Here is an 8,637-nt window from a genome sequence, read left to right on the forward strand (position 1 = left end):
AGAAAGTCTGTCTAGCTTTGCCTAGTTCCTTATTAAAAGCATGGATGCTGTCTTTGTAGATGTTATAATGGACTACAAGTTTTGTCTTCCGCCACATGCGCTCTGCTTTTCTGCATTGTCTTTTCATATTTTGCACTGCTGTTGAGTTTCTCCAAGGTGCTTTTTGTCTGCCACTCTTCTTCCTGACTTTCACAGGAGCAATATCATCAATTACACTCTTAACTTCTGAGTTAAAAGAATCAAGGAGAAAATCAACAGAGTCAGCAGATATGCTTTGTGTTAAAGATATAGCCTTCATAAATAGTACACTAGTGTTCTCATTTAAGCATCTCTTCTTGACAGACACAGATCTAGCTTCAATGGCAGGAGAGATCAATATATCAAAGAAAATACAAAAATGATCAGAGAGTGCTACATCCTTAATAACAATTGATGAAATGTTTAGACCCTTACTGATAAGTAAATCTAGAGTGTGTCCACGATTATGTGTGGGTCCATGTACATGCTGAGTCAGATCAAAAGTTTTTAAAACAGTTTTGATTTCTTTTGCCATATTGTTTTCTGCATAATCTATGTGAATGTTAAAATCTCCAGCAATGGCAAAGCAGTCAAACTCTGAGGAAATTGTTGATAACAGTTCTGTTAAGTTCTCAGCAAAAGCTGGAGAGTATTTTGGAGGCCTGTAAACAATGATAAGTAAAATGCGTGGAGCACCTTTTAACACAATACCCAGATATTCGAAAGACGGGTAATTCCCAAATGATATTTGCTTACATTGATAGACATCTTTATAAAGAGCAGCTAAACCTCCGCCTGTTCTGACAGCTCTTCAGACACTCATAAAAGTAAAGTTAGGAGGGGCTGTTTCATTGACGACTGTTGCACTGCAACTTTCTTCTAGCCAAGTTTCATTTAGCAACATAAAATCCAGGTTGTATGTGGTTATTAAGTCGTTGACTAAAAGTGATTTATTTTGAAGTGAGCGGATGTTTAAAAGTGCTAACTTAACAGTCTTACTTTTTGTCCCCACAGCAATCTTGGTATGTCGTGTAATAGGCACCAGATTAGATGGGTTTGCTGTACGGCTTTTGAAGGCCTTAGACTTTCTATCATGTAATCGAACAGCAATAGAAAAAGATACAGGCACACTGGGTTCCCGCTTGTTCTGTAAACATTTGAGAAAGTTATTGTTATCATAGCGGGGACCCGACACATATCACTGAGAGCTGGTATCAGTTGTTTTTGGTTCACCTCGAGCCGTTGGAGGAGGGTGTGGGCCCTGGCGCTGTGGCAGAGGCCGAAGAGCTCTCACAGGAGGAGGGGGAGGGCGAGCTGGGCCCGCAGGCTTTGGTGGTTGTGGGGCCTGGCGTTTTTTGGTTGGTATCTGGGGGCTCGCAGCAAAAGAGTGTGATAGTCTAGTTCCAGCATGCACCAGTTGTTACATTTTCTCTGAGAAGCACAGAAGTGGAGACGCTGGAGAGAGTGATAACGTTTCCGGTGAGAGGGGTTGTTGCTCTTGTGTTATTGGAGGCTGTAATATGCTGTCCTGGTTTCCCTGGCTGTTTTCCAGAAAGTCGTCCTTGGGTGCTGTATCTTGGAGCAGTGTTAGTATGCCACAGTCTGTCTGTGGTGAGCTCTGTGGGCTTATCACTGTCCTTGTGTGATGTGTCAACCGCATGTCCATTCAGGTTCTGAAGTGAAATCCTGTGGTCATTCGTACTGTATCCAGGTGTGTGTGTGCCATTCTGGTTGAGTGGATTGGCACACATTGCAGAAGGATGATGGAGGGAGAAGTAGATATTGTCCTTTAGCACTCTTGAACCAGGTTTGTTTGGGTGGTGGCCATCCTGTTGAAACAGTTGCCTCTGACTCCAGAAAAGATTGAAGTTGTCAATAAAGTTTACTCCTTTTATATTGCAGGTTTTTTGCAGCCATGTATTAAGCCCAAGCAACCGTGAAAACCTGTTTGTTCCTCTTGCTGGGAGTGGTCCACTGATGAATGTCTGAACTTTCAGTCTTTTAAGTGTTTCAAAAAGTTCATTGAAATCCTTTTTAAGAAGTTCCGACTGCTCTTTATGAATATCATTCTTCCCCACATGAATGATGAGTCGATTTGCAGTCTTATGTTTCATCAGAATGTTCTGAAGTTCCCTGTTTTCATCAGATGTTGTTGCTTGTGGAAGGCAGCACGTTGTTGTATCCCTGCTATTAATGTTTCTGATTACGGAGTCGCCCACTATCAGAGTCCTGGGCCCGGCTGCGCTCTGAGCTGAGTGCCGCTGTCTGCTCGACCTTGAGCCCCAGTTAGCATCAGTGTTAGCTACTGGCTGATTCAGTCTGTGTTCGATCACATTCATCAAATTTGGGGATTCCTCATTCATTAATACTTAAAATCTGTTCTGAAGATGTATAGGCGGTGGTAGGAGACCAGTGTTTGCAGTCCTTGTCAGAGCCGTATCTGGGGTAGAGGATGCTACTGCAGTAATATGTGATGCTCGTGACAATCTGATGCCTCGAGTGCCTTTGGGTCTCGCACCCTGTTTGTGCCATCGATTAGTAAGTCGATCGGCTTGTTTCTCTACACTCAGTATGGCCTGTCGAGAAGCACTAGATTCATGGGACTCACCGGCTGTATGCTGAGGACGTCCATGACGAAGCTCTGTTGTGTGTTCCATCTGGTTTGGTGGTCCCGCAATTAACTTTGTTTCAAGAATTGCAATCCTTTGTAAAAGTCTGTGGCAGTTGGAGCAGCAAGTAGATTCCAGAGGAGGCATTTTCTTATCCTTATGAATGTAGGCAGTTGTGTTTTCTCTTCCCCGGAATGTAAGCTTTCAGTGGGAGGCTGGTCGAATAAAATAATTCTGCTTTTTTTTGTAGTAATCCAAGCGTTTGAGCACGGTGCTGATTTGCTGCAGTTAAAATTAGGTGATAAAAGGAGATAAAATATAGAAATATAAAAGCGATAGAGCAAAGCGCGGAGCAGTAAGCGAGAGCGTCCGAACAGTAGCTGAGCAGGAAGTCTGATAACATGAAAATAATACAACAAAGTTTGTTTCTAGCAGAAAATTGCATCATTGTTCACCTGAAGTTAGGCAGATCAATAATATTGTTGAATATTAAATGTCCCCAACTAAGCAAGCCAAAAGCAAAGGCAACAGTGGCAAGGAACCAAAACTCCATCAGTGACAGAATGGAGAAAAAAACCTTGAGAGAAACCAGGCTCAGCCGGGAGCCAGTTCTCCTCTGGCCAGCGAACGAACAGGGTATATTTATGATTCAGGCAGCATTATAGGTCAGAAGCCAGATTGGATCAGAACATACACAATATTTATCCAGATCCATCTGGTTGGAGGTCGGATTCATCACGCTGGTATGGAGACGAGTTTGTTGAGGTGTCCATGAGGCCTTCACAGGGCTGATGAGGCTGGCTCTTCAGGGATGTGTGGTTGTCACGTCCAGGTCAACCATCTGATCTGGATACGCCCAGGTATCCACATTCGACATTCCTTATTTACATGGATATTAAAGTCACCATCAATTAGGACTTTATCTGCAGCCAGTACTAACTCTGATAGAAAATCAGCAAATTCTTTGATAAAATCTGTATGGTGCCCTGGTGGCCTGTATACAGTAGCCAGCACAAATCTCAAACACGATTGATCACTTACACTAGATAACGTTACAGAAAGCACCATCACTTCAAAATAATTATATTTGAAACTAGACTTCTGAGTAAAATTGAAGATATTGCTATAAATTACAGCAATACTTCCCCATTCTCCTTTTAAACGAGCCTCGTGTTTATAGCAGTAATCTTGCGGGGTGGACTCATTTAAATTAATGTAATTGTCTGGTTATACCCAAGTTTCTGTCAAACACAGCACATCAAGGTTATGGTCTGTAATCATATCATTAACAATAAGTGCTTTTGAAGAAAGGGATAGAATATTCAGCAACCTGAGCTTTATCATTTGTTCATCTGCATTATATTTGTTTTTTATTCGCTGTTCATCAATCAAATTTTTACCCTTAAATTGGTTTGAGAGTTTTTTTGTATTTCCTAGTTCGTGTAACAGACACAGTCTCTATATGATGGTATCTAGTTGAAAGAGTCTCTATGTGATGGGATTTATCTGACCTTGGTGACGTGAGACAGCTAGCAGACGGTCGGTTTACCCAGTCTGTCTGCTCCTGACCTGAGCCCCAGATTTGAACTCTAGGACCATGTGCCATATTACTAGAGAGAAGAGCAGCACCACCACAGGAGGGATGAATACCATCTCCTTTCAACAGGTCAGTGCCTCAAAAACTCTACCAATTGTCTATGAAGCCTATGTTATTTTGCGGACACCACTTAGACAACCAGTCATTGAGTGAGCATATTCTACGAAGTATCTCATCACTCCTGTGAACAGGAAGGGGTCCAGAGCAAATTACAGTGGCTGACATCGTACTTGCAAGTTCACACACCTCTGTAATAATCATTTTAGTGATCTCCGACTGGCAAAGTCGAACATCATTAGTGCCGATGTGAATAATAATTTTAGAGAATTTACCATTAACATTAGCCAACACTTTTAAATTTGCTTTGATGACAGGCGCTCTGGCTCCCGGCAAACATGTGACCATGGTGGCTGGTGTCTCTATTTTCACGTTCCATGTAATAGAATCGCCAATAACTCGGGCACTTTCAACAGGATTCTCAGTGGGTGTTTCACTGAGTGGGGAGAATCTATTTGTTATGGTAATCGGAACAGAAGAGCTGTGTTTGTCCCGCGACTACAGCGTCTCACAGTCACCCAGTTCCCTGCTGCACGGGCTCTACAGCCGGAACCAAACAATGTACAGAGTTCACTAAGCTAGTTGCATGGAAAGCAGTATCTAAAGCCCTTGAATTCTTACTATCCTCAATTAAAGTTTGGATGCGTGTGTCATGAACCACGGTTGATCTCTCTCTCTCTCTTCTCAACCATTTCCTCCTCTATAATCTTTATTTATTTTTATCCTTTTCACTGCAAATCAGCACACAGGCCATTTGAATCGCAAGCTTCTTGTGGGCTACCATTTTTATTAACAATTCCAGTCTCGTTCATGCATGATCTTGCACTATTTTCTTTATCACTTCTCGCACGTGTTTGGTTTTAAAACGTAGTTTGCAGACTAGACAGAGTTGCCTGTGATTCTTCCTATTGAAAAGTCGTGCAATGTGTAACCCTCCTGGCCGAATCCATCATGTAATGTGCATACAGCAGCAACTTAATGCTACCCCAGATAGTCGTACAGTGTGAAAAGAACAGTGCAAAATCGTGAAATGTCAAATCGGCATAACTGTGACCTGACCGTAATTCTGGCTTTCTTACATGAACGGCTGGACTCTGGCAGCTCGTCCTCAACTCTAGAGGGTTTTATATGCTTCTCATAACACTTTAGAGTGTCACTCAGTAGGTAAACACTCCCTAATTACGAGTTTTCTTCGGGGCACAAGATGATTAACTTCTCCCCACTCTCGACTAATGCCAGTATGAGACTTATCATTTGTGATCAGCGCACTGCCAAACTCGCCCTTTGAGCCAACTAAGATAAGTAAATTGAGAGTGCTCTCCTTCAAAACGCCGCTGTTCCTCGCATTAACATGTGGGGGATTTGTAAGCTCTCTTTGTCAACAGTGCTTGTATGCAGTTGGACCAAACGATTGTATGGTGAGGCTTACACCTGGACATGGTTATACACCTCAGTCCTCTCAGCATCGTTCAGAGCCCACTCAGCCCAGCTTATAACGCTGAAAGTGCTCATTCCCCCGACACAACCTCTGACGAAGTGTCTCAGAGACGCACCCTGTGTCTTGTTCGTACTTTGCGAGCATATGTGGACAGAACCAGCCAGTTTTGCAAGTCTGAGCAGCTGTTTGTCTGCTTCGGAGGCGCTAAGAAAGGCCATGTCCACTCCACAAGGAGTCTGGCGTTGCATGTATCCTTTAGGTTTGTCTGATTCAACTGATTAAATCTGATATTGTTGATGCAAACAGAAATGTCCAGAGGAAAAACCTGAGGATCAAATTCATTCCAGCTTCAACAAGTTCATGAGTGAGCTGAACAAACCAGGCGTCCCGTATGTTGAGTCTTGCCAACCGCCTCTACGGAGAGCAATCCTACCACTTTGTTGAGGTAAGACTCGGTTTATTCACTGGAGGTTCTGGAAATGTTCTCAAATCGTTTACACCTTAATTGGTTTGCTATGTAGCAGAAATTCCTCAATGACGCAAAAAGCTACTATGAAGCCGGACTGGAGAAGGTGGACTTCAAGAACGAATCAGAGGCTGCTCGTGTCAACATCAACAAATGGGTGGAGGAAAAAACACAAGGTGAAATCCAGCATAAACTTATTCTCAATTTGAAACTTATTCTTCACTCTTACAAATAAAACTTTTTTCATGTTTTTTGCAGCACTTTAGATTCAGCAAAATTGTCTTTTCAATGGCCATGTTTGGCTTCATGGGTTCTTGAGTTGAGATATATATTAAAAATATCAAACCAACCAGTTCAAATCACTCCTCAAAGTGAACAATGTCCATTTGTATTTTAGAGAAGATCAAGGACTTGCTGCCACAGGGAGCCATCGATGGGATGACGAAACTGGTTTTGGTGAATGCCATCTACTTCAAGGGAAACTGGGAGATGAAATTCCCAAAGGAATCCACCAGAGATGGGCAGTTTAAGCTGAACAAGGTGGGATTTCATGCTCTTTGTAAAAATATCTTTAACAGACATGATGAAGGGTTTATAATGTGTTTCCATTTATGTTTGTCAGAATAAAACTAAACCAGTGAAGGTGATGGAGTGGTGGAGTAAAGATTATAGAAAGGAGAAGTTTTCTCTGGCCTTCATCCCAGAGATCAACAGTCAGGTTCTGGAGCTGCCGTATGACGGGAAGAATCTCAGTATCTTGATCATCCTTCCTAACGAGATGGAAGACGACACCACTGGCCTTCAGAAGGTGATTTGAATGCTTAATTAGCCAGCCTTGACCAGTCAGATGTTTACTTGTAGAACTGTTTTCATTTTGACTATTTCAACTATTTATCTGACATGTCTCTCTTATTATCCAGCTTGAAAAGGCACTGACCTACGAGAAGCTCATGGAGTGGACCAATCCAGAAGTCATGCGTCAACTAGAGGTTCAAATATCTCTGCCTAGATTCAAGATGGAGGAAACCTACGACTGGAAGTGTCTTCTGATCAGCATGGGAATGGAGGATGTTTTTGACGAGAAGAAGGTGAATCTTTCAGGCATGTCCTCCAACAACGACCTGGTGGTGTCGAAGGTGATCCATAAAGCCTTTGTTGAAGTCAACGAGGAAGGAACCGAAGCGGCTGCAGCCACTGGCTTCTACAGTAGGTGTTTGAGTTATACCTTCCCGAAGGTCTTCAACGCAGACCATCCTTTCCTTTTCTTCGTCCGACACAATCCAACCAAGAGCATTTTGTTTTACGGACGCTTCTGCTCTCCATGAGTGAGTCCTGCTGTATGAGACGCTTCCAGCTAGTTTAAAGGACAATTCCAGTGCAAAATGAACCTAGGGTTACTAACACATGGGTACCGAGTCGACCGTTCTCTGGGATGTGATTTCATAATAATCGAATGTACCCAGATTTAGCTTTAGTTTTACCACAGATTAGCTTATAACGCTAGTATATAGGGCATAGAATAAGTAAAAATAAAAATCGCTAGTTAATACCACTAACAAGGCTCAAAATAGCCCCACACTAACACGCTGGCATAATGAGGGTCCCTACCTGCAAACAGAAAAACAGTCAAAAGGTCAGAACATGGCCAAACAATCCAAATAGATACCAGAACAGGGTCAAAAACAGGGTCAAAACCATGGAACAGATAATCAAAGAAGCGTTCAGAAATGCAGTTGTGACACATACAAGACTTAGCAATGAATAAACTGGGCTTATAAAGATGGAGTTTACAAGGTTAATAATACACAGCTGACCGCAGAGTCCGGGGAGAGAGTAAATTAATAAATATTTCCAATTCTTCAATAAAACCTGCTTTGTTTGAGTCTTTATTGTATTTATCTTTTATTGTAAACCGCTGTTACAAATAAACTGGTCAAACTCTGGTGCCAATGAAACTCAAAGAAAACTGGTTTCTAAAAAAGATTGTTGAGGGGAAAAACACGGAAAGAGAGTAAATTAATCTACCATTTTAATGAGTAAAATAAGTTAATTTTTATCAATGTCATATCAGGGTGTATGGTGTAATATATACATATATAACTTAAATTTTTGATTGGCTAAAATGTTATTTTTTATATTTTTACCATTTGAGAATTCTGTTACGTAATATTACTGTATAAAAGTTGCTAAAAAAAAACCTACCATAAGCAGTTTAATGAATATAATATAATGAGGGTATACTTTAAGTTAGATTGGGGGTTGTTACTGCATTTCATGTATTTGAGTTTAATTGTCATGTTTTGATGAAAAGCCAATAAAAAGTGTCACAAACGTATCTGTGGTTACAAAAAGATGAGTAAAGACTGACAACTAAATATAGACCAAACTCAGAGATCAACTCAAAACTAAAAACAATCTTTTTGAAGACTTATGTCACTCAGATTGATCTAGA

At 41.5% G+C, this 8,637-nt stretch overlaps 1 pseudogene across 1 annotated transcript; it reads left to right on the forward strand.

Moving 5' to 3' along the window:
* The first annotated feature begins 6,079 nt into the window (after positions 1 to 6,079).
* LOC143730996 (leukocyte elastase inhibitor-like) lies at positions 6,080 to 8,252 on the forward strand (annotated as a pseudogene). The gene is made up of 5 exons (XR_013200682.1): positions 6,080 to 6,164; positions 6,244 to 6,361; positions 6,583 to 6,725; positions 6,808 to 6,993; positions 7,106 to 8,252. The product of XR_013200682.1 is annotated as a leukocyte elastase inhibitor-like (transcript).
* The last annotated feature ends 385 nt before the right edge of the window (positions 8,253 to 8,637 follow it).

The sequence above is a fragment of the Siphateles boraxobius genome, unplaced genomic scaffold, assembly GCF_051911475.1.
Source record: "Siphateles boraxobius isolate OS27281-9 unplaced genomic scaffold, OSU_SipBor_1 84, whole genome shotgun sequence".
Lineage (NCBI taxonomy): Eukaryota > Metazoa > Chordata > Actinopteri > Cypriniformes > Leuciscidae > Siphateles > Siphateles boraxobius.